The sequence below is a fragment of the Pteronotus mesoamericanus genome, unplaced genomic scaffold (genome assembly GCF_021234165.1).
Source record: "Pteronotus mesoamericanus isolate MK-2021 breed Mesoamerican mustached bat unplaced genomic scaffold, CSHL_Meso_final scaffold_85, whole genome shotgun sequence".
Classification (NCBI taxonomy): Eukaryota; Metazoa; Chordata; class Mammalia; order Chiroptera; family Mormoopidae; genus Pteronotus; species Pteronotus mesoamericanus.
Genome location: NW_026555329.1, coordinates 64,686,820 through 64,714,392, shown reverse-complemented (window position 1 = coordinate 64,714,392; position 27,573 = coordinate 64,686,820). Strand labels below are relative to the sequence as shown.

At 40.1% G+C, this 27,573-nt stretch overlaps 1 protein-coding gene across 1 annotated transcript in view; it reads right to left on the bottom strand.

The window, feature by feature from the left end:
* The window catches only part of SND1 (staphylococcal nuclease and tudor domain containing 1), a 412,206-nt gene that overhangs the window by 313,355 nt on the left and 71,278 nt on the right, over positions 1–27,573 (bottom strand). The window lies entirely within an intron of this gene.

Here is a 27,573-nt window from a genome sequence, read left to right as displayed (position 1 = left end):
AAAATTAAAAAATTCACTCTATTATTTATCCAAACACAACTGCTTAACCCTGCTCTAAAAACAGTTCCCTTTTGGTACTACTCTATGCTCATGCTTTCTACAAATATAATTGTAGAACAAATAGAATGTCCTTTGACATTTTGTTCACTTAAATTGTAACCGAAATAATCTTCCCAGCAGACACATAATCTTTCTAATTTTGGTAGGTACAAAACTGGAATGCATAGTTATATGTAAGTAAAAATTCAAACCGTACACTAAATACTTCTACACTGGACTTAAAGTAATAATTCAATTTTAAATAATTTTAACGGACATTCTAGAACTAATTTACCTAGCCCTGATTTCTGAGTATTTAGACTATTTCTCCTTTTTCTGAGATTGTGCTACAACGAATATCTTCATGTACAAAGCTTGGACCATCCCTTAAATCCCTGCCTTAAGTCGAGTTTTAAGAAGGTGACAACTCTGATAAAAATTATGCACAGATTATGAAGCCACCCATGTCCTTTATCCAGTTTGTCTGCTTGGCCCCAATAGCAAAGGATTGGATGCCACTGCAGATCTAATTTCTCTCATAGTTATTCTTAGAAAATAAAGAGAAATCTACAAACATGAAACACCTATGAGTTCAACTTAGAAGTTAGTTAAGAACGCCAAGCCTTCTTCAGATGAGAGTCAGCGTCATGTGTCAAGCCTAACTTGGGGCTCAGTCACAGCTGTAGATGTAAAGTCTAGGGCAAAGTCTTCTCTGCCAGACCAAGCTGCTTGATCCATTCAGGTTACTGTTATGCACTCAACTGTGTCTCCCCAAATCCATGTGTTGAACCTCAGAATGTGACTATATTTGATAGGACCTTTTCAAAGAAGAGATTAAATTAAAATGAAGATAGCTGGATGGGCCATCATCTGATTGGTAAGATGTCCTTATAAAAAGAGGAGGCTAGAAAGACATGATGGTCACATATGTACAGAAACGATGACCACGTGAAGAGGAAATCAGACAGCAGTGACCTGCAAACCAAGGAGTGAGGACAAAGAAGAAACCAAAGCCTTGACCTTGGACTTCTAGCCAGCCTCCAGAACTGTGAGAAAATACATTTCTGTTGTTTAAGCCCCTTAGTCTGTGCTAGTTTGCTAGGGCTGCCGTTGTAACGTAATGTAGTTACCAATCTGACCCCTGAGGACATTTCCATGCTCTTCCCAATCTTCCCAATCTGGCCCAATCCCTTCCATTTACAGATAATGAAATCAAACTCTGTGAGGTTAGAATTTTCACCTGTGACCAAATACAAATAATTAGAAAATCAAGGGAGAGAATCTAAATCTCTCATGCCAAAGCTCTTTCTGCAATAGTATAATAACTACAAATGAGAATCCCGGATACATCTGAGCATCAACAGCAGAGACCTACAATCTAATCTTAAATCGATTAATTTATGGATGCTCAGTAATAGCCAGTAGTTTTGAACAATGATGAATTGACATACAAACCTTTGAAAAATACTATACCAAATATACATGCTATACAAGAATTGTGCCTTCAAAGAAAAACTGAAACAGGACCATTTAAAAAGACACATCAGCTTTGAAACAATAAGAGTAAAGATGAAGCAAAGTTTAAGTTTTCAAGGAAAAATGGGTGTGAAGAATGAGATCAAATGACCAGTAAGACCAGATGGGTGCTAGCTTTCTGGTGGAGATAAAGGAATTGAACCAAAACTAGAACTTTTGGGTTACCAAAGCTGAAGACTTAGCCCTGATTGTGTAGCTCAGTGGGTTGGGCGTTGTCCTGCAAATCAAAATATTGTCAGTTCCCAGTCAGGGCGCATGCCTGGGTTGCAAGCCAGGTCCCTGGTTGAGGGCCCACAAGAGGCAACCAACAGATGTTTCCTCTCACATAGGTGTTTCTCTCCCTCTCTTTCTCCTTCCTCCCACTCTCTCTAAAAAATAAATAAATAAAATCTTTTTAAAAAGCGTAAGACTTACAGAAAAGAATGGATGAGATCACTGAATACTACAGAACAGTTTAAATATGACCATGTTTACTTTAAATGTCTATGTCTCTGTCAATCTTCTATCCTTGGCATGTTAAGAGTTTTTGTCTGTCTGTCTGTTTGTTTGTTTGTTTGTTTGTTTTGGTTTAGCTTTCCTCCCCTAGTTGACACCTTCTCAGTTAATCAAGGAAACAAAGTATCCCAAAATATCCAGATGAGATGGTGGCCACAGCTTTCCCACCTTGAAATGAAAAAATAATCCACTAAACTACAGCTCATCAAGTGACAGCACAGACAGCACTAGTCATGAAGTCCTCAGGCCTGGCGATCTGCTTTAATAAAGAAATTTACATGTAACTGTTAAAAGCATTTTACTCCCCCCAACCTTCACCCTTCACAAAAAAAGAAATTTGAGTTTGGGGATACTTAAACTTAGTTGAAGTAAGGGCAGTTGAATTATAATTAGAGGCAGGCAAAATATTCACCAATTCTTCAGCATGCTAATCTTATACTGGATGACCAAAATGGTAGCGGTACGTGACCTAGAAAACCATATGGAGATACGATGAAAACGGTGATTTCCAGAAGTCCTAGTTAAGGTATATTTGGAGAGCAATAAACCACTTGAAATATATTTTTGAAATTTTTTTGTACTTTTTAAATGTGCTCTAAAAATTATTGTGCTATAAATAGAAATTCCAATGATGTACAAATTTGTTCAGAATATGGTCTGCAATTACAATGCAGTTTCTAGTTCATCAGGTCCATTTTCTCACAATACCAGCAATTAGTAAATGCCTGGGCATGCAGTAAGGTCTCAATGCTTGAAGGTATGAAGAACCAAGTAAGTAAAGAAAGGGAAAGCTATTAGACAAAAAGCAAGCACTCCAAATAACTACTGAATATAAAGATAATAAACTAAAAAGATTTTGCTGAGACGTGACCCTCAATAATAAAAGATTAAGTGGCAAAACATATGAGAGGTGCCTTCTGGGACTCTTACAAAGTTATATATTAACCTCCACCAATTTTTCTTATTGCCATGTATGCACATAGATGACTGAACTTGGCAAAGCTAGGAAAGTTTAAAATTAACAGTGCTGGTGGGACTTCAGTCAGGATGGAGGCATAGATAAACATGGTTCACCTCCTTGTACAACCACATCAAAATTACAACTAAACTATAGAACAATCATCACTGAGAAACATCAGAAATCAACTTGAATGTAAGTCCGACAACTATGTAATTAAAGAAATCACATCCATTCAGGCTGGTAGGAGGGGCGGAGATGCAGAATGGGCTGGTCCAATATCCATATGTGGTGGATAAAAATTCACGAAGAGTATGTTGGGAGTGAGGAATCCCAGCTCTACACCAGGACCACCAGCCCAGGGTTACAGTACCAAGAAGGTAAGTCCCCATAACTTCTGGCTGTAAACCAGCAGAGATTGAGATGTGGGCGAAACTGCTAAAGCCCCAAGCAGTTCCCCTTAAAGATACCACACACACACTGTTTTTAGACCCACTCCCTCTGAGTTCCAGCACCAAGGTAGTAGCTTGAAAGGCACTAGAGCATATGGGAAGGAAATTAAATGTCTGGCATCAAGGCAAGAGCTAGGGGACAGTTTTTTCTAAGACAAAAGGCAGGCGGAGATCACTGAACCCACCCTCAAACAGAGTCACAGGGTCAGTATACAGGGTGCCTAATCTGAGAATCCATCAGCCTAGCTAACACTGTTTGCCCCAACCCTGGATACCAACTGAGGCTCCCATCCACTGGGCCTACCCAGGCTGTTAACACCGGGTTTTCCATATGAACGGCTGGTCTTGGCTCATGCTTCACAACTTCCTAAATCCTCTCAAAAAGGCAACAGCTCACCTCTGTGAGCCCCCAAGACCTCGTACCTCTTGCTAAGAGCCCCCAGGCCTGGCACTAGCAGCAGCCAGCCCAGGTTCACAACTGGGCTTTGCCTGGGCACCTCCAGGCAGAACACAGGTGGGAGCTGAATTCGGCTTGCACTACCCAAGAAACCATAGAATTTGTACACCCACTGGACAGCTACAGACCACATTAGGGAGCTACCACCCTGCCCCTGCACAGCTGATCCTCCAGAGAGGGCAGAGGTTGGTGGTTAGTGGTCACAGCCAACCCTTATAACTGAGTGGACTTAGTCCAACTGACTTGCCAACAGCAATCAAAGCTCAACTACAAGAGGAAGGTGTGCTTAGCACACACAAAGGATACACCTCGAGAACCCAGCTTAGGGGACAGGGCAGACTGTGCTACTGGACCCTACAGGACACACCTATTACATCTGGTCATGTTACCAATAAAGGGAATCATAGCAGCTTTATAACAGATAGAAACAAACACAGGGAGGCTGCCAAAATGAGGAGACAAAAAAAAATGGCCCAAATGAAAGAACAGAGCTAAACTCTAGAAAAAGAGCTAAACAATCTATTGAATGCAGAGTTCAAAACTAGTTATACGGATGCTCAGGGAACTTAGTGAGGACCTCAGCAGCATAAAAAAGATCTAGTCAGAAATGAAGGTTACACTAATTGAAATAAAGAACAATTTACAGGGAAACAACAGTAGAGTGGATGAAGCCAAGAATCAAATCAATGATTTGGAACATAAGGAAGAAAAAAACAACCAATCAGAACAACAAGAAGAAAAAAGAATCCAAAAAAAAAATGAGTACAGTAAAAGCAGCCTCTGGGACAACTTCAAGAAATCCAATTTGCATCATAGAAAGAGAAGAGAAAGAGCAAGAAATTGGACATCTAGTTGAAAAAATGATGAAAGAAAACTTCCATATTTGGTGAAGGAAATAGACATACAAGTCCAAGAAGCACAGAGAGTATCAAACAAGATGGATGCAAAGAGGCCCACTCCAAGACACATCATAATTAAAATGCCAAAAGAATCTTAGAAGTAGCAAGAGAAAAGCAGGCAATTCGCTACAGGGGAGTTCCCATAAGACTGTGAGCTGATTTCTCAAAAGAAACTTTGCAGGCAAAAAGGGATTGGCAAGATTTATTCAAAGTCTGGAAAGGCAGGGACCTACAGCCAAGATTGCTCTACCCAGAAAAGCTATCATTTAGAATCAAAAGGCAGAATAAGAGCTTCCCAGACAAGAAGAAACTAAAGGAGTTCATTATCACCAAATCATTATTTTATGAAATGTTATAGGGATTTAAGAAAGTAGAAACTATGAACAATAAAATGACAATAAATACATACTGACAATTGAATCTAAAAAACAAAAACTAAGCAAACAAGAACAGACAGGATCATGGATACAATAAATACATACCGACAATTGAATCTAAAACACAAAAACTAAGCAAACAAGAACAGACAGGATCATGGATATGGAGAGTGTTTTGATAGTTGCCAGATGGAGGAGGTTTAGGGTAAAGGCTGAAGAGGCAAGAGGATAAGAAATACAAATAGGTAGTTACAGAATAGCCATGGGGATGTAAAATAAAGTATAGGAAATGGAGTAGCCAAAAAACATAAACTCATGACCAATGGACATAAACAAAGGCGCGGAGATTGCCTGAGGGAGCTGGGAGTGCTGGATGGAGGAGGGCAAAGAAGAAAAAACTGGGGCAACTGTAATAGCATAATCAATGATATATAATGTAAAAAAATTAACAATGTTAAAGTCAAATACTTTCCCATTTTAGCTAGGAATAGGTGATCAGATTTCTCTAAAAAGTAAAAAGGGAAAAAAAGGAATGTTTGTTAAATGTCTCCTATATATTATCATATTCAACCTAATTTAACACACAACAACCAAGAAAAGTCATCACTATAATGCCCATTTTACGAATTCAAAAATGGACTTAAATTTTGTTATCTTCTTAATAGCTCCAAACTAGTAGTAGGCTGGTTTCAGACACAAACTATCAAATCCTTTAAAGTCCATTTCTTTCCTATTCATCATTAGGTCTTTCAAGTAATAAATAAGGACAAATTAATAAAACTGTAAAGTCAAAAAAGCTCAAATCCATCCACATTCATCTGACCTATGATCCAGCCAACACCATTCCTAGGTATACTATTTCTCCCAAGAGAAAAAAATGTGCATGTCCAACAAAAGCCATATACAAAAATGTGCATCTGCATCTTTATCAGAATAGATCCAAGCTGGAAAAAACTTGAATTGTCCATTATAAGAGAATGAAAAAAACAAAGTGTAGTTTACTTATGCAATGGAATATTATACACAAAAGATGCACTACTGATACACAGAAGAGCATGGATAGATCTCACAGGCATAACATAGCATTAAAAAAAAAGCCAGACGCAAAACAGTAACTGATGTACAATTACATTCAATGAAGCTCAAGAATAGACACACCTAACCAATGATGATAGATATCACACTAGTGGTTACCTCAAGGCATTAAAAAAAAGGCCTGGGATCGGGTATTTTGTGGGATGCTAAAATATTCTAGGTCAATCTGGGCTGTAGATAATGGGCATATGCATACCTAAAAATTCATCGAGGTGTATACTTAAGGTTATTGTACCTTATACACATGACTGGATATTTAACCTCAATTAAAAAAGTTTCTTTAAAAAAAGCTTTCAGAAGTGGCAAAGATAAGCAGGGTAATACCATTTACATTTAAACGAAGAATAACTACTATTAGTATTGGGAGTATAATCTAGAATATACTTGAAATTTGTACTATTATGTAAATATATTTTTATTTCCAGTAGCAGCTAGCAATTCTACTTCTTAAAAGATAAATGAAGACAAAATGGAGACCATATCGACAACTATTCTCTAGTTTATGATTGTTTTTTAATTGTACAAAATGCACTTACGGAACTTACCTGCAGTCACACATCCCACACCACAATCACACAGGCCTGAAGTACAAAAGCTGCTACTAAAGCAGATGCTGGGAGGGAGGTACCAGGGAGAGCACAGGAGGGCTAACAGGCAGCAACATCACAATTGTTGGCGTGCAAACAGTAACTGATCCCAGAACGCAATACACAAAACACAAGTTGACACTACTAAGGCAGAAGCCTCAATCACTTACTATTTTAGGTTTACTAGGATTTTTTTTAAGTGACTTTTTTTATGCCAGTGCCCTAAATTCTTGATTGCCTGCCGCATTAACTTGGCACAGTTTATAGGCTGCGTTGTCTAAATGTCTGCATGTTGGTGGCTACACAAGTGACAAGAGCCTGCTCCATTGCTACATTCCTTACCCAATGTCCTGAAAGAAGCCCACTGTTACCATTTCGAAGCTCTGAAATATCCCAACATTTATGTACTCTTATGCAATCTCAAACTCCCTGGTTTTTATGCTGGATCATTTTCCATGCTGGAAACACCTCTCTCAGAACCCAGAATCAGATGACAGAGTTCACAGGAAACTTCTTTCTTATCTACCTGGATTAACCTAGTTTCTCTTGGGTGATGAATTCTTCTCATAAACACAGCTAATTCATTCTAGTCAACATAGTCAACAATCCAAGATTCAACTATCTCAGATTGTCAACTTCATATATAAGAATATAAGAACGTGAAACTAAAATACTGCAAATCAGAGGCCATAAAAATATAATCCATCTCTTCAGAGCCTCCAGCACTCTCCCAATGGAAGACAGAACTCCAGACAGATTTAAGACAAAAGCTCCTTTAGTTGTAATTGGTTTGTAAAAACCAAATACTTCAAAGGCTGATGCAACGGCTCATTTCATTTGAGATTCATAAATCCCTGAACATTCCTAAGAATTTTTCAATTCAAATCCAAATAAATACAGGACAAATGGAAATACCAAATATTATTTCTTGAAAAATAATCTATTCGTATTACCAAACCCAGAATACAGGTCTTCGTGGGGTAGCATACTCCTGTATTTTTGTGTAATACTCCTACATTCATACCACACTGCAATGCCATTAGCGGCAGGCTTAAATTAATAAAATTGTTTGTCTTGTCAGCTTGTGTTACACGTTGTACAAACTTGTTAGAAAATCAGCAGAGGCATGACAATTCATTATCCTACAGGGAGCCAGTCTGAAATCAGCAGCTTCCGCTTTCAGACAGAGCCACCACATCAAGTGACGGCAGCATTTGCAGCCGCTTGATGCACACTCTGAAGGGCACAAACACAACAACTCAGCTGACATCTTACTGTTCACCAACAGCAAGAGAGATTTTATATTTCACTCCCAAATACAAAGTGCCTATAGCTGCCTGGCACCAGCAGGACTATATTTCAAGAAGTCTCTTAAACAAGACAGATTGAACGTTTTTCTCCTGGTCCTCAGACTGAGTGGCAAGGGTAAAAGATGTGGTCGGTGGATTTTAACATCAGCGCCTGGCTCATATCACACCACCAAATGTTATTCTTCTCCATCAAAGATGGGGGAAGGGAGGAAGACCAATGAGCCCTTACTGAATAGCAGAATTTCTTTTTGGTTCAGCTTCAATCAGATGCCTCCACACTAAATTGCACAGAAATAGGCATTCAGTTGTCACTCCACTGGCTGTTGAAAAACAAGATGTTACTCCTCTTGGGCTCCATGCTACCCAATATAAGCAATACTGCACTGAATTAGGTTTGCATAAATCTACTCGGTTATTTCAGGTAACAGGAAGTAGATGTCAGTTACAGAACATACTTCTTGGCATCATTTACCCAAAATACAAATTGGTGGCAGATGGAAGACCATATTCCAATTGTTTTTTGTAGGTTACAGAAATCACCCCTACAACTTGGCCTCAGAGCTAAGTACAGCTATGCAAATCAGAACAAGTCCATGGACCCAAGGAGATTTATTCAGGTCTAAGAAGAATTAAGCTTTTGGAAAATGTGAAAATGTCCATGAAAATAAGACCTACAACTTAAATACTAGAGGGCCTTAGTGTTTTAGTACTTACGGTTACTAATCCAACAGACCATTGAAATTTTTGCAGACCAAAAATTTCAACTTTTATGGGTTCCCCTTTTGGGGCTGGATAAATGTGGCCAACCATCAAGTCTGTGGTATTATTCCAAAATATTGTCTGTCTCTCTCTCTCTCTCTCTCTCTCTGCAAGAGGATAGTAATTCCCCACCTCATCGTAAGACTTGGCCCAGTGGTTTACAGAGGCCTTCCCTGAGGATGGACTACACATCCCTCTCCTGGTGAATTTGGGAGTGGCCAGTGAAATCAGACTAAGTCAGCTCTTGGTGCCATGTCTCTCTTTTCCCTCCACTATAATATTGGTAAGCTCCCAGATAATGAATGATCGGTCCCTCAGCCTGGGTCCCAAAAAGAAGACAACATGAGGCAGAGCCATAGCCTACCTATGATGGATACAGGAATGAGAAATACACTGCTATTGTTAGAAGCTACTGAGATTTTGTTGAAGTGGACTAAATAAAGGCTTTAAGAAATTTGGATCCAGCAAGGATACCAATGTTACAGTGAAAAGCAACAAAGCACCCAAATAAGAGAAGCAGGACAGGATCTTCCAAAGAATAATGGCTAGCTTTAGTGAAGCAAAATTCTTTTACTCTACTTGACCTCCTCAGCCTGAGACCTATTTTCACTCAAGAAAACAATCTATACAATTACAACAGTAAAATCATTTCTGTTCTCAAAACAGAAAATACCATGGTGCAAAATGACACATAATATTCGGAGTCTAGTATCTGTTGTATCTTTCTCTGCTTTCTATCTTACTGCTAGATCCAATTTACTTCTAACTGATAATCTCCTTTGGGCTAAATATGAATAATAAATGAATAAATAGGCTCTCAGTGTCCAAGGGGGTTCTAATGAAAGCTAATTTTTAGAAAGATACCTATTTTGGCTCTTCGAGTCAAAATTGTACTTTCTTACTGTGATCTGGATAGGTGAGGTATGAGAAAGGGAGGTGACCATTTTAGCAGGAATCATTGTTACAAAATTGTATTAGTCATGCAGGGTTCAAGAGATAAAATAGACTAAGAGCTGAAGCACATATTTCAGTGTCAAAAAATATTCTTCAGAGTGCTAAGAAGGCAAGATACAACAAATAGGACCTTGTATGAACATAATGGGAGAAGGGAAAGGATCACAGACCAGACTGTTCCACCTCACTTTGTTTACACTTTCTGGATTTTCAGCCAAATAAACACACGATTTTCAGAGATGAGGTGCACTACCCTTCTAGACAATCAAGGAGTCTTTCTTGTCCTAACCTCAACCAAGACTACCTATACAACCAATGTCACAAAAGAATAAGCAAAGAGGGAGAGAAGAACTTTTTCTTTTTTTTCAATTCGTATTTATTGATTTTGAACAGAGAAGAGAAAGGAGGGAGAGAAAGAGAGAAACATTGCTTTGTTGTTCCACCCACCTACGCATTCATTGGTTGTATATGCCCTGATTGGGGATCAAATCAGCAACCTTGGTGTTATCAGGACAACGTTCTGACCAAATGAACTGGCCAGCAAGGACATTTTCAATTAAAAAAAAGAAAAGAGTGTAAGAAAAATCAGCATCTCAATTTTCGTACCTAACACACCTACAAACAACATCTGGCTCCCAGCATCCAAGACTCCAATGAGCCTGTTATGCGCTACCTCTGCTCTTTGAGAGATTAAAGTTCATTGTTTTCTATTATCATTACGGCTGTTAGTGAAAATTCCCACCCAGATTATGCTCCCAAAAGCACAAAGTACTCCAAGAAGAATTTAAAACATGTCATTCTGGACCCAGTCTCTTCTATACCAAACTCTGAGTTAAGACACCTGACAGGAATTTGTTATCCAGGAGCAGCACTGAACCTTTGGCCTTCTGCAGCCCTAAATGGGGGGTCCTATTTGTCCCTTCAAAAGCTGGGAGTGAGTTAAGATCACTGGGTCAATACCATGTTTGTCTCCAAGCTGCCAAACCACACAAACATGAGTTCCGGAAAACACAAAACACCACGGCACCTGATCAATGCTAAGCCAGCTGCCTTTGAAGAGATACTCCGGAGACGGCAGCAGCAGAACACCAAGTCACAAAGAGAAGCCCTCGCCCAGGGGGTCAGCAAACTTCTGCCCACCAGCCAAATCCCACCTGCCACCCGATTCAGAACCATAAGGAAAAAGGAGACTGAAAACCATTCTTTCAATTTCTATGGAGACCAGCATGACCAATACAATTCCTACTAGAATACACTCTATCCTAGGAGGTTGACAAAAAGGAGAAAATGAGAAGGGGAGAGGCTGAAATACTACATCCAACAACATGGCTGGCTTGGCTGGATCCCAGCCAACACCCTGCCCCACAGATCAGATATTTACAGGGCAGCAAACAGAAAGAAAGGGAGCAGGGCAAGCACCAGCCTTACACTCAGACGCCTACTTGTGATTCAAGTAACAGCTGCACACCCGGTAATGCTCCCGCGAGCAGTCGGCTGGGGAAGTGCTGAGCCCCGGCCTCACTGAGAACTCCGGCTGCAAACCCACACACGCTATTTGCACAGCCAATTGCCCATGACTAGGCCAGTGTCCAGAGCGTGCTGAGGAACCAGGGACTGCAATAGGGTCATTTGTTCAGAATGTTTCTGGGATTCTAGAAAACTACAAGGACACTCCTTGTTTTCCAAATCCTGCCCTAGTCAAGGGTTTGCCAGGGCGAGTATATTGCTGCAGGTCACAAAGAGCCCCACGCCATTATCTTTTAAACAAGTGAGGACACAGAGGTCAGTCTCTCTAGAAAGAATGCCCCTAGGACAAATGACGTCAACAATTAAAGGCTCCCCTCTGTCAAGTTCCTTTTTTTCAAACCAGTAAATTAGCCTGACTTGGAAAACCTTCTCCATTCTAACCCATCTCTCAAATCACATATATAAAACCAGGTCAAATACTGGGGGTGGTACAGAGAGATTGACCTGGGCAGTGCCCAAGCAGTAAAGCAGGCTTCCACTCCTCACCTGAGGTTCTAAACAACGCATACCATTATACTGTCCTAGCTTACGGGCGACTACACACAAAAGGTCACATGTACCCAGAGCCAAGCCAGAATCTGTAAAGCCACCCAGAGAAGCTAAGAATGCACCTTTTGAACCAAGCCTGAACACTCATAACCTGAAGTCAGGTAGGCTTTTGCTCCTTTCAACAACCGAGGGGAGGAGACTGACTAGACCTTGGAAATAAATGCTGTCACAGAAATGGAACACCAACACCACTTAAAATACACTTGATTGTTTATACTGTCCAATTCTTTATACTGGCCTCAGTAACATCAACAAAGCACCCATTGAAATCGAGAGAGAGAGAAGGAAGGAAAAAAGCACCCAAAATGATCACCTCATCAGAGCCATTTGTAAACCAAAAAAATTCTATCACCAACACAGATAAAGTACATAGTATTATTACATACACCCCAGAATGAAGGCTAACTTAAATGGAAGGGAAGAAAATTGTGGAGTCCAGAGATACTAATACTAGTACAAATTCATCTTTTAAAAGAAATTTCCTACATTACACATTTGACTTCTGCCTCTCTCTGGTTTGGGGGGTAAGGGTATAGGTGAGTGGTAATGTTCTTTCCTTGTCCAAATTCTCTAACAGAGTAGCCTCAAACTACAGGTCTAAAATCTCTTATCTACAATTGCAGACTCCAAAAAGCTTTAAAGACCAAAAGATTGTTCTTAAAACACATTTGGCAGTAAACCTTATTAACCTAGCTTGAACTTATTTGCTACAAAACTCGAACAGATGTGACGTTAAAAAGTCTTTATCCCATTTAGTGTGAATGTTCATTATTTCACTGCAAGATATATTAATGTGTTTAATTATGGGGTTACTATCCACAACCCCACTGAGAGTGATTCATAATTAATATATGATACCTGTACCATATAACCTGTCTAAAACTCCAAAACTTCTAAATTCAGAAACATGTGACCCTGAGGATTTCTGACAGGGGATTGTGGGCCTCTAGTTCCTTAACCTTTCTCGTCAGAGCTCTGAATCTTTCCACTCATGGGAATCAGCATGTGGAATGCCTCCAAATCCTCCAACCTAACCCTGAGGCCTTCAAAACTTCATGTTTGACCTATCTGCAGCATATGTAACACTTCACTGGATTAACAATCAAATTCTATGCAGATGAATTAAAATTTCTGTCGCCACACACATTTTGCCTAGATGTGCCTCATGTAGTTCTAACTACTGCTTGAATATTCCCACTTGTAGATTATGCCAACTTGTCTGACGTTGAACTTTTGGAGTTACCCAGTATTCCAAAACCAGTTCCACTTCTACTTATCTATGTTTATTAACTAAATTCTTACTCTCTGGACCAAAAATCTTAATCTCTATGGACAAATACATATCCAATGATCTACAACTTAACCACCCCCTCAGCACTCTCTATCAAATTTAATTGATCGAGAAAACCTGCTGACTCTTTCTGACAGGAACATTCTTGCATCCTTTCCTTTTCAATATCCTGAATTCAGACTCTCCAGACCATTATGTATGCCTCGACCTTTCATTCACCTACCCTTCCAGTCCTGCTAAAATGATATTTCCTCTCCTAAACCAACCTGTTCCACACCATCTTGAGACACTTTATCCTGCCTCTTAATAACTACAGCAATTTCTAACAATCAATTCATACAGTCTTATAAAATTATAATCTACTGAAGTAGGAATGTTTTATAAGACACACTTTTTTTTTTAAAACTTTCTGTGTGTTTAAGCTTATTGCTCAATTAGATAATTTAGAGGAAGAAGACATATTTAAACTTTTCATTATTCTCACCAGGTACTTAGCTTAATTCTCACACATACCATGAGGGTGTCTTTTAAAAACTTCTAAATTGATTTTAAAATTCTGCCATGTATCAGAGAGTTACGAGAATTCATGGATACCAACTCAGACAAACAGCTGCCAGCATCCACCCGGCTGGCGCGGTTATGGCCCCGCACCCAAAGGGGACAGCAGCGCTCTAGAAGAGCAGTGATCGTGCTTGCCCACTTTGTTCGCAGAGCACGTTCTAAGGGAGGTGCAAAGACAAGTCAGAGCAATTATATCCCCAAATATTATGCTCTGTTTGAATGGATTCAGAAGGCAAGAAACAGGACATCAAAATGAAGATACAGACCAGGCCAGGAAAGCAGGAAAGAAAAAAATCATAGGCACAGTTCATCCAAGATGGAATGACTCTCTTGAGTGTCAGATTCTCACTTCAGTATCACGTTTTCATGCAAGCCTGTGTTTCCACTGCGCCCAAAACAAGGGCAAAGAAATTGGCTAGTACAACACTGAGTTGGGCAGCTGATAACCAAACATGTAAGAAAGATATAAAAAAGACCAAGATGTTTCCTAATGCAAAGCAATAAAACACACGCATAGAGATAAAGGGGTATGGAAGGGGGACAACAACTACATTTGGGCCATCATATAAAAATATATTAATTCTACAATTATCAAGATACACTGTTTACTCTTGTCTTCCACAGTTTCTTCCTACATTAGTCAAATAAAACACCAAAGAAAGGAGAGAAAGCCCAAGTAAGTGGCAATACAACATAGTGACATTGATAATGAAAAGGTACCACTTGCCTTTAGCTAAAGCACTGGTAAAAATTATTACAGAGGCATGTCCTAAAAAATCAGTCCTTGTAAAAAAAAAAAGAAGAAGAAGAAGAAACACCATGCTGTGGGCCTATACAAGTAACGGTCATTTCCTCAAACCACTGATGTTCACTATTGTCAAATATGTCAACCAGGCTCTGATAACTGCTGTCAGATGGGGGGAAAAAATTTTTTTCTAAGCATCTTTCAGGCTGAACACTGAAGGTTTTGGATTATGACTCCAATTTCCCTCCAAGGCTATAGTTAGAGAAACCATTTTTATCCAGAGAATGCATTCTCCCAAACAGTCCCCGGACACCCAATGCCAATTCCTTGGAACGTCCTGTGAGCCTGCAACAGAAACAATGAATTAAGGTAATCGGCTGCGTTAGTACAAATACTGGTGATCTACATGAGTGAAAAACAGATGCACAAATTATTTCAAATCCATGATTCCTCTGAGAGACAAGGGCAGGAACTGCCACAGGCAATCCTACACTGGAGAGAGTCCTGTCTACAGCCCCATGTGCTATTTATAGCCAAAGCATAGGATACAGGGCTTTTAACAATTCATTTAATGATAAGGCACACCAGCAAATCTGTAATTTTCAACGGAAGAAGGATATTTGTCACTTTGAAGAACCTGCCCAACCTGGAAAGTTGCCCTGCAAATCACATTTCCCCTTCATTCCTATATACAAAAACCTAACTCTGCCACTCAAGCTACATCCTCCATATACACAGACAATCAAAACACACCTTATGTGTGCTTAATGCTAAGTCATTCATAAAGTATTTATTCAATTATTCTAACATAAGCTTTTTAAAAGTTACTTTAATACCAAAGAAAACATAGAACAAAATGTGCCCCTGAGTCATATGGATTGTCTGTAGTCAAACATGACTACCAGCACAGGCCGACCAGCTCACTTGCTGAGAGTGAGTATTAGCAACACATTGACACCCTTATATGGTTCAGGCCATTCAGGCCTGTCACTGATAGCGTTCTATCAAACTATACAAGGTTTCATGAGTTAGAAGGATTATCACAGACTTCTGTCTATGATGGAGACACTCAGTGAACAAAAGAAGATAAAATCACTTTAGAGTAAATTTGTGGAAGACCTTGGAAGAAGAGAGGGAAGTTTGCATCAATCATAACCTCACAAATAGTCAAAGATACCTAATCTGAATTTACTTTACTCTGTGCTAAGGTTTCTAAAGCTGTCTCCCTATAGCATTATGAGTCATCGATTGCATGGGCACACTACAACAGGTACACAACTCGGAGAAGATTCTGAAAATAAGACATAGGAACATCCTGAATGCTGCCACTCCCTTCCCCTAAAAACACCCCAGTCCTGGATCTCTGCATATTAAGATTCCTGTTTCACTTTTTTCCCAAATCTTCACAGTTGAGTGAGGACTTTTTACTTATAAAAGGATGAGTGTCTCTCTACTTATCAAGGACATCTTTAAAAATTAACTATACTATTTTTAATTAGTTTAAGGTTCTTGGAATTGATCTTCCTGAATGTCAGTTTACAAATAAAATAGTTTAACAAAGGAAGAAAAGGCTGCTCAGCATTACATAATTTGCAAGCTACAAATGAGACAAATCAGTTGTATATGTAGTCATCTTAGAATTTACTTCATGTGGCCATCTAAAGATTCGGGGAGTTTTAGGTACATTTTTCTAAGCAGGACTATTTATTATCTCTCCAAACTCTCTCTTACCACTATGTATTTTGCATTCTTTGAGAAATCATTTTTCTTTCTGCACGTACACTTCTTAATTTATAAGGGACCAAAATTAAAAGTCATTATCTGACAAAGGGCCTTATCAAACACATTATTTTCTTGAACACAAGAAAGGAAGAGATGAGCACAGGTGATTTCTTTGAGAGAAAACATAAAAGAGCTAAGGGGAAATTAGCACATCATCATTTACATACTCACATGGAAACCTGAATGGTCCATTTCAAAATGTTTTTTGTGCAGGACAGGCCAAGAGACACAGAAACACATGTCTACCAGGCAGTAACATTTACTTCATGCTCCCTATACATGCAACAACTCTAAGCTTGGTCATGCATGGATGTACAAGAATAAAAAGTGACTTAATTAGCAAATGAGTGCTTTTATCATAAGAGTTTACAGTTTTTTAAAAATGTCATAATTTCAGTACACAAAAGGAAGCAAACATAAGTAGAGAATGCCACCAAAAAGAACAAAATGAATTTGAAGAACACAGAAGGAACATGAAGGAACAGGAGCCTAAGTATATTTAACAAACCTTCAATATCTATTAATTATAAATATAGATCTTCCCTAAATCAGTTCTAATTGCAAAGGGAATATTCATGATCACTCTGCTACATAAACAGACGCTTGACTAAACTTACAACTAATCACCATCATGAAAAATTTATCATAATCAACTTATCATTAAAAATCACCACATACAAACTTAACTTTAAAGGGATTTTCATAGCAAGTCTTAAGGTCTTCATTAGAACCAGCATGATTATACATTTGAAAAATATTTGTACATATGTGCAATTCACATGCCTGTTGTAGCGAGTCAGGTCCAAGATCTGTGAAATGAATGGGACCTCAACATCAGATGAGAATTCCACCACTAAAACCACCATGACTGACTTGGCCAATTTCAATAAGAAAACCACTCAAAATGACAACTTAATTTAAATTAGTTTAAATGCTTAAACTGCGAAATAATTCAAGAATAACAGGAAAACAGGGTTTAAATAGAAAACATCCTCCCTTTAAAAAAAAAAAAGTCAATTACTTTTTTCCAAGAGCCAAAAACCATAAATCATGAACTTACTCCTGAGAATAATGTGACCCTCTCAAGCTCACAGTCAACACTGGAACCTTCAGACTTCAACCATTCTCTTTAAAATACGGCTCTAGTGCTTTCTACAAAAAAAAAAAAAAAGAGCTTCCAGAAAAGACAGGTTAAAAAGATGACACTGAGGACAGAGGAGACAAGAGAAGGAAAGAGAGGGTGCTGACCTTTAAATGTAGAGCCACCGAAAGGCCGGGGGCTGTTTTGCTAAAAGTAAAAACATCACCTTCCTCCCTGGCATCAGAGCAGTGACAGTAAATGCTTGCTGACATTCAGCAAAAGAGACAAGGGCTGCCTGAGGAGTGGCCTTCACAAAATGTCTAGGTAAAAAGCAGAGCTTGAAGGTAAAACACCTTGCAGGTTCTTGTACACTGCACAGGCAGCTCTCCAAATAGAAACCAGACAACTAACAAGCAACGCCTTGAAGGTTCATGGGGTTCTTGACCAACTTACAAGTAGCTCCATCCCTAGCATCAAGCTCTGCACCAGTCTTTCCAATCTCTCTTCTTCCTTTTTCTTGTCCCCAAAAGCAAAGTTAAATTGTTGTGTGGATATGAAGTTGGTTCCTGTAACACGATTTGACTGAGGGGATTTAAACAAAACAAAAAACAAAACAAAACAAAAAAAAGGAGAGAGACAAATCCCTGAAGAAAGATTCAGTTTGAGGACGGAAAGGTGGAATATGCGTTTCCTCCACAACCCTGCCCAGCAATACAGTCTCTGAATGGCCTGTGTCTGGTTTTCTACCTCAGGAGAGGTACAAGCAGGAAGATTGCCAGAATCCAAGTGGTGAAAAACAAGTCAAATGTGATTTCTCTCTCTTTTGAATCCCCATAGCACTGGGCTGCATCCTTCCTGGCATGTAGCATATGCTGCCTTGTTTAAGATGTGCTCAAGTTATTCCCACTACCAGACTGAATTTCTCATGGTGAGGGAGGGCTTCATCGTCCACATCTTCGTAGCCCTCCCTCCTCATTCCCAACATGATACAACATTCAAAGTAAGGGCTAAGTAACCACTTGAAGAACTGTTGCTATATTGCTAGAAAATGACTAGGCACAGAAAACACTCCTATGAGCCACACTTTCTGGAGAACTTTCAAGCAAGAAAAAAATACATGGTGCTTGCCACACTCCCCCAGCCACACCCAGTACCTTTTGCTCTTTTAAGTATGGCAGACAGGAGTTAACATGAACTTATTACAGGCTTTTTTTTTTTAATTTGATTTTAGAAAGAGAAAGGGAGGGAGGAGAGGGGGAGAGAAATAATGATTTGTTGTTCCACTTATTTATGCACACTGGTTGCTTCTTACTTCTTATACGTGCCCTACCAGAGATCAAACCCACAACCTTGACGTAGCAGGATGATGCTCTAACCAACTGAACAACTAGACCAGAGCCTACAGGTTTATTTTTTTGGGTGGGAGGGGGCGTTAAATAAAGGACTACAGGAAAAACAAAGCTGAGTAGGGCTCAGTGGACCTGGAATAACTCCTCTCCTAAGAAGTCATCCAGAGAAGTTTCTTGCCTCTTCAGATTATAAAATACTGAGTTACTACCCCTAGTGACTCTCAGGGAGAGTGATAGTTCCAGAAGCTCAAAGCTGCAGGAAATGACACTAATTCCACCCTCTGGTGACACCACAATGGTGAATGAAAAATAGCCTTTAATTTGATGCAATTTAAACATCAGCCAATGACACATCTTAGTAGCACATGTTGTCCTCTGGTATCACTGGTTCTGCCATGAATCAGTCCAGCTTTGATGCCCACTTTCACACACTAACCCTAATAGTACAACATCCTTCTTCAAAGACTACCCACACCCAGCCCATGGTTCTAGCAAGTTCTAGCAAGTGTGACAAGTGGCAAGCCCATCAAGTAGATCTCTCCATCAAAGATTAGAAAGAACATCTTTTTCAAGTCCTTGCAGGATTTATCCTCCAGGTAAAGAAAAGTCAGGTAGTAAATCTTACTGCTCAGATTACCAGGAAAGCAATCTGGGAAGCTGTCCAACCTCATAGGTGTTAACAGTCAAGTTGAGAACAAGACAGCAGAGCCCAGAGATTTCAGGGTATTAGATTTCACAATAAGGAATCCCTTACCTGACTCTGGTAAAACACTGTGGGGATTAATTATAAGACTATTAAAGAGCTCCGAGCTCCCCCAAAAGAACATTGAATAAGGACAGTGTTATCATTTATTGAAAGCAAAGTTCAAAAATAGAGAAATCGACTGAGTTCCACTTAACAAGAGGGACTTTTAAAGTCACTTGCAGAAGAGAAATGATTAGGTCTAGAGAGGCCATTACCAAACACAGGGTACGCAGTTGAAGGCAATGTTAGAAAGAATAAGGAAAAAGATTAAGGGCTGGTCAAGAAGCAGACCACCAAGCAATACTTGAACACAAACCAGTGGTCTTCAATTCTAATGGAAAATAAGAATCACCTGTGGTACAACAACGCCTGAGCTGCATTCCCAGGGAATTTAATTAATCATTCTGGTTGAGACCTGTACACTGGTTTTATTTTTTCTTTAAGTTCCACAGGTAAATTGAAGGTAAGGCTCTAACATTAAACAAAAAACAAGTAAACAAAAAATAAACAGGTACAGAACGAAAGGACAAGGAGCCATCTTGTAAAAGAAGCCGAAAAAGTAAAATCACATTGAATATTTAAGAGTGATTTAATTTTTCTTTCTTGAGAAAGTTATTTATATAGAGGATAAGACAAGTCTGGGACAATGCACCCACCTAACTATCTGTCTTGGTTTCAGGTATTTTTAAAAGAGAATGAAAGTTTCCCCAGATAAGCTTCATAAAATCAGGCCACATTATGGCTTTTAAGGCAACCACTGGCCTGCATCATAGGACAGAAAAGCAAACTCAGACACTATTACTATGAATTACTCTCATACCAATTCTAATATGGGGGAAGAATGTGTCCCCACACCAGCAATAATTCTCCAATAGCACCTGGGTGTCCTAGAATTTAATTCAATTCTGACACTTTCTACCTGGAAAAGGCTTCAGATACAGTTCCTCCAAGAGTGCCCACCCCCTTCAGATGCCAATCAAAAGTCCACGTTGTCACCTGTGCTTCTGACTACATGTCTATAGACTGAAGGTTCCAACAACCTCGTCCTTGGGTTCAATTAATTTGCTGGAGAGGCCTGGAGAACTCAGAGAAACATTTTCCTCACTGGATTCCTGGTTTATTATAAAAGGACATACATAACACAGGAAGAGCCAGATGGAAGAGCTGCATGGGGCAAGGTATGGAATACGGGCATGCAGTTTCCATGCCCTTTCCTGGAGCACCGTTCTTGCCCAGTCTCCACCTGTTCACCAATCCAGAAGCCCTCCACACCCAGTTCTTTGGGGTTTTAATGGAGGATTCATTACACAGGCCTGACTGATTGAAACACTGGCCATACTGATTGGTTCAACCTCCAGCCCTCCTCTCCTCTCCCCTTTTGGTCCAAACATCCAATCACCTGTTTGGATCTCCTGGCAACACACCCCAACCCCAGGTGCATTCCAAAAGTCACCTCATTAACACAACAAAAGATACCTTTGTCCTCTAACCAAGGAGGAAATTCCAAGGGTTTCAGGAGCTCTCTGACAAGCAGGGATGAAGACCAAATACATATTTCTTAGTATAAATCACAATACCACAACTGTGATAGTGATTTCCTCTCCCTACTGCCTCCAGCGGAGACAGAACTGTCAGAGAGTGGTATTTCAGTACTCATCGTTAATCTGTTCCCACGAGTGGCAAGATTGATAAAGCATTTTCTCTTGTGTGGTGGTGTCGTGACTCACACAAGTTCTAGCAAGTGTGACGAGTGGCAAGCAAGCACGGAGCACTGAAACATATTTTCTCGTCAAAATGCGAAGAGTACCAGGTTTGACAAGCTCTGAGGCCAACGAGTACCGAGGTACCACTCTAATACCTTATAAGGGAAAAGTGTTCCAGAGGGGAAATATTTAAACTCATCATTTAAGAAATGAGTGGCTACGACATCTTTATTATGAAATAACTGAAAATCCCCCAAAGTGTAAAAGAATATGATTACTTCAAATAATTCTTAAGGTACACCTAACAAGATTTACATCTACAATATTTTATTTGGGTTAGATGCCATGAGTTTTAATCACAGGACTCCATCCAGAATCGGTCCCACCAGACCTCCACCACAGCCACCCAGGCACAAAAGTGGTGGTTCTCAACTCTAGTTGCACAGAGAAGCTTCTGAGGAGCTTTGTGGGACCCACCATTATAAATTCTGGTTCCGTAGACCTGGGCCACAGATGATTTTTAAGAGATCCCTGGGTGGTTCAGATGTGTAGCCAAGGGTTGAGAACCTCTGCATGAAAAGCATCAACAACATTTTTGCTCTGCATTATTCTGCTGACTGCATGAGCCATGCTGCCAGAGTCAGACCCTAAGCAAGCAATAATGGTTCTGTTCTGTGACACAGATGAGTTATCGTGACACTTTAGGGGCTGTAATTTAGTGGAGTTGAGACTCTGATGAGTTCATGGCGTTGTTTCTCATTAATCTTTTATCGTGTTCAAGTTGTGTGTGCTTTTCATTCCATGATTCCAAACCAACACATAAAAATTAAATGTCTGAAAGATACCCAAGCTACTTTCGTTTTTTGTTAAGACTTTTGCATTCAAACGTGCTTCATGAATAAAAGATAACCCCAACACAAACACACACACACAGAGCTAGGCATTGTGCATTACAAACACAGCCAGTTACCCTTAGAGTAGGAGAGATAAACCTCTTCTGCCCTGAACCTTAAAAACACCAGAGATCTGTGCTTACTGGTAACAATGAAAATTTATGGAAAGTAATCCAAACACAGACTCACCAAGGAGGGGTCTATCAGCATGATGGCTCAGTGTGTACACTGGCAAATAAGAAGGGGCTGGAGCATGTGCATTGTGCAAAGTGCATCTCCTCACTCAACAGTTTCTCTCCTGAGCAATCTTTTACAACCATGATTTTAGGACTTGGACTCCAAGACCTGTTATTAATTTCCAGAGCAACATCTCAGACACCACTCTCATCAGCAACTGCCTGACTACCAAGACAGGTGCTTAAGAATTTCTGGAGCACCTCAGCCAGCAAATTAACCATGGCTGAAACCCTCAGACCTAGCCCAAGAAAGGCTCCCAGATCAAGAGGTCAAGTCCAATTTGACATGTTGCATTTTTACTTTTACATTTCTTCCAAGGTTGTCCCTGGAACATGTCTGAGGAACAGGATACTGAGTCTTATCCACTGTTCCGCTATATACCTTAAAATGAGTCACAATGTCTCTTGGTGGGGGCATTCTGAATGGATTTATTACCACCCACCCATGGGGAGAAACAGCTAGGGGCTTCATTAAAACTGGGAAATCGCAAACTAGTTCCTTAAGGATGCAGACCAGGGAAGGGCAGACAATTACGACAGAGGAAATCATGGCGGTATCTGAGCCTCAGCACCCAGCACTAGGGAGAGGCAAGTTATTAAAAAAGACTATGAAATAAATAAATCAGCTTTCTGGGTTCACATAGATATTTCACTCATCAGTTAAAGTACAGTAAAGGGAATATAGAAAGAGCGCCAATCACTTAATGGAATTAAGGTAAAATATTACACTTTCCAAAAGTTACTCAAGTGTGGCAGGGAGTCTATGAGCTACAATTACTTTTTTAAATGACCAATATACTATTTTCTTCTTCAGAACCACAGGGAAGGACCCATACAAATGACACTGTATCACAGATTGATCACTAGCCCTGAACCCATTCTTCCCTTCCTGAAATTTCTGGATCATTTCAGCACAAATCCACTGTTCTCAGTTTCATCAGAATCAAACCAGAGGGAGCCAACATCACTCCAAGCTACACACCTGTGCACAAATTAAAATATCTCCACGCATACTTCCTGGGCATCGCACACAGCTAACCCCAGAAGTGTCCTTCCAAAAACCTCTACCAGCTCTTATAGCTGGTTCTCCAGAGCCAGTCAGAAGGGAAGAGAAAGAAAGATTACCAAGTGGAGAGAGGAAGGTGGGGAAAAAAGAGCGAAGACCACCTCTTAGGGTCATACAGGTCGCCTCTTACAGACAGTCAGAAACCGGTAACTCAGGTCCTAACCCTCCAACTCCCCTGTTCTCCTGGGTTCCCTGAACCATGTTTATCTGAAGAGATGACCATTTCTGAAAGATGGAGATGTTTTTAAAAAACAAAAAAACAAACAAAAAAAACAATGTAGATAGATACATTTGGGATCTATCCTCTCACATCTGGCTGTTGGAGTTCTCCCAGATAAGCAGCGGATCCTTAAAGTAACAGCTTTCATTGTGGCCAGAGCTGAACTATCAGCGGCTGAGAAAATGTATTGGGAGTAAGCAATGTGCCATTCCTGGGGGTAAGGGACGGGGGTGGAGAGGGAGGAGGGTGAGACTTCCAACAGTAAGTACTGACCCTTAGAGAAAAGACACATGAAGAATGGAAAATGTCCACTTTTAATAATAAGAGAGTGTCTTCTTATTACGCCATACAGAAGTTAGACCCAGAAAGAGTTGCAGTAACTCCAGAGCTGGTATAAAAAATAATATGCTCTATGCTCCCAAGACAACAAACAAGAGTTTTTAGTCAGTAAGAATGCAACAGTTAGCCCTGGCTGGTGTGGCCCAGTGGATTGAGTGCCAGCCTGCAAACCAAAGGGTCGCCGGCTCGATTCCCAGGTAGGGCGCATGCCTGGGTTGCAGCCGAGTCCCCAGGGGTGAGCGTGTGAGAGGCAAACCACACACTGATGTTCCCCTCTCTTTGTCCCTCCCTCCCCGTCTTTCTAAAAAAATAAATAATATCTTTTAAAAAAAATGCAACACACTGCTGAGTGCCGTGGGAGAGAGTACACTACTATACCTGCATTTGTCAATGGCTGCCTTTTGCTTGAATGAGTATTTGAGATGCTGCCTGCCTGGTTATACTGCCCTCAGTAATATGAGCCTTCACTCCCTGTAAATACCACACTACTTGAGATCAAAGATGATGATGTTGCTAGTGCTCAGGTAACACACACACACACACACACACAGACAGAATAGCTGTGAAGAAGCTGCATTTGTCTCATTTCCTGCCAGCCTCCTCAATATGTGGGCATGGTATATGCCTTTAAAATGGCAATAGTGATCCTAATATCTATTGGTCACCAATGCTGCAGTAGTTTAACTAAATATAACTGCTTTATATACATTTACTCGGAGGTAATTGTTTTTATCACAATAGGGTGCAATGTAATTCTGCAAATACAAATGCTTGGCACAGTGGAAGTCACTGACAGAGCGGCACATGGTATGAAACGAATAAATACCGCAGGCCGAACTCACAAAGCTGCCACAGGAGCCTTTGTGTTCCCATTAAAGTGTCTCACCATATCCCAGCCAGGGCAACAGAAAAGAGCAGTGGTCCCCGGGAGGGAGAAGATTTAGCATCCACCCTACCCTTTATTCAGAAGCAACAAGTTCAGCTGCTGGGGGAGGGAGCCATCCTGGCAACAACCCACAAAGGGCCTGGATCACAGCCTGCTTCTAAATAACACAAACAGATAAGGAGCTAGGTGATTAGAGAGAGTATTGGCAGGAGGGCTAAATATCAGCCCCTCTGGAACATGTATGTGTGGTAAGAATTTTTTACATTGTACTCCAGCACGACTCACCCAAGAGCTACCTCAGACCTAAATGGACCTCTTCATATTCCTACTTCAAGGCAAATTTTCTCTTTTGAAAATAAAGGTCTAACAATTGTAAAAATTGGAAATAATTTATATATACAAAGATCGGTGAAAACTTGAACAAATTATGGTATGTCCACATTCTTAACAACTACACAACAGTTAAAATCATGTTTTACAAAATTATTTAAAGGCCAAGGGAAATGCTCAGTTACAAAACATAAACACAGAAGCAGTTGAAGGCCATGCGATATTAACAGTGGTGATGTTGCCTCTAGATGGTGAGATTTAAGTAATCTACTTTCTTCAAGTTTTCCAAAATTCATAAAATGAACATTTCATTTATAAGGAAAAAATGTCTAGGATCAAGAATGTATATAAAGATGAAACCAAAAGTCTAATCTAATGTGGTTAATATATGAAAATAATGAATGAAAATTAAAGTGCTAATGAAGTGCTTCGAAGCAGATGCTCACAGGGCTTAGAGACTTATACAAAAATAACTAGTATTGAGGCTCTTTATTAAAAAGAGAATATTTTGTACACATGAACCTAATACAATATTGTATACCAACTACACTTAAATAAAAAATTTAAAAAGAATGGGGGGAGTGAAGAATACTGCATATTGTGATTGTTCTAAAGTGAGGTTACTGCCAGAAAAACTTGAAACAGGAGACGAGACTAGGACATACAGTTCACCTACTTCTCTGATGTTAGGCAACTATTAGAAATACAAATTAAAATCCCTCTTGATATAAATTGTGGTGCCTCCAAAATGGTTACAGAAAATATTCAAATTTTTAAAAGTACGCTGAAGACAAATGCTTGTGTTACCATAACAAAGACAACCAGTTGCAGCTTCTACTAGCTCGTTGAAATTCAGAAAAGCAGGAGCTTGGAGAAATCCACCTAACCTTGCATAAGGGAGATAGTCAACAACCTGCTCAGCTGACATAACAGTCCATGTGACACATCTGGAGACAGGTAAAACGTATCTCAGCCATGATCCTGGTTCCTCCATTTAGTAGAGAAGGAGCCTTGAGAAAGTTATCCAGCCTTTCCAAGCCTCTGTTTCCCCACCTGTCTCACAAGGAGAGCGGTGGAGACAGCACATGCCCAGCATTTACACTCTGCCTGGGTCACACAGTCACCCAGGGCCACCTCAGCTTCCCTCAGGATCCAGCAATGTCCTTTACTGGGATTCTAGACATAATATGTCCATTTTCTCCATGAACAACAGAACACCCTGCCCCTCAGAACATCCTGGTCCACCTGACAGCTGGAGTTACCTCATAATATTAGCAATCCACAAACTAACTTTTAAGTCCCATTTTTGTGAGTGTATTTGCATAAATCAGCTAACCAGTCTAACTGACAGCATTTCTCAACCTGTAAGGCTCAGAGCTGAACTGAACCTTGAAAAGAAGCTGAGCTGAGCAGAAGACCTTCTATAAAGGTCTTAAAAAATGGACAAGCTTTCCTCATCATCTGTCTTTATAAGAGTTGTCACCCAACATTAAACCTACACGATGTACTTTTTGTGCACCTGTCATGATTCAGAAGTCACTTCAGGATTTTTGCTGTGCTATATCCAGAACCACAGTCAGGCTCCTGGCTACTCTGCATGTGCCATAAAGCGCCCACATTTTTTTCCAATCATTCTAGGGCTGTTCTCACATGCCGAAGGCGAGCACATTCCTCATTCTGCACCTTTTTCTCCACCTTACCAAGTTCAGTTAATATAACAGCACATGAGGTGTGAACCCAGATCTAACAAGGCACCACTTCATAAACCTTTTCACTTCTTATTATAAACTGAAATTCACCCTGAAACCTTCACAGGTCCCACTCAAACTAAACACTGGCTCAAACGGCATGTTATAAACCCTAAGATATTCCACTGTTCCCCTAGAGACCCTGTTCTCTGAAGCAGATAAATTTCTTCAGGCAGAACTCTCATATCTCCTTTCATAGAATCCTCAGGAGGTGTTCCAAGCTAAGAAAGGATATGTCTGGTTAGCAGTTGGTTCTGAGGAAAAGCTCACACAGGAAACAGCAATGATATTGTTGTGTGTGTTGTGTGTTGTGTAAGTCTGGTTCAAGAAAGAAAAGTGGTGTTGTCAAAGACCAAAATCCTGGACAGACAGCCCTTAGTAAAGCCGCCCTACTTTTCCACCGCCATGACCAACATTCTACAACAGCAGTTCTCAAGCTGCAGTGCACACCCCCCCCCACACAACGCCCCCCCCGGCAATTGTGAAAAATTAACAGCCCAGGCTCTAACCAGAGATTCTACTGCAAGAAGCTTTTAAACTGAACCATAAGAAACCCTGGCCTATAGTCTTTCTCTAGGGGGAAAAGCTCTCACCTCATTTTCAC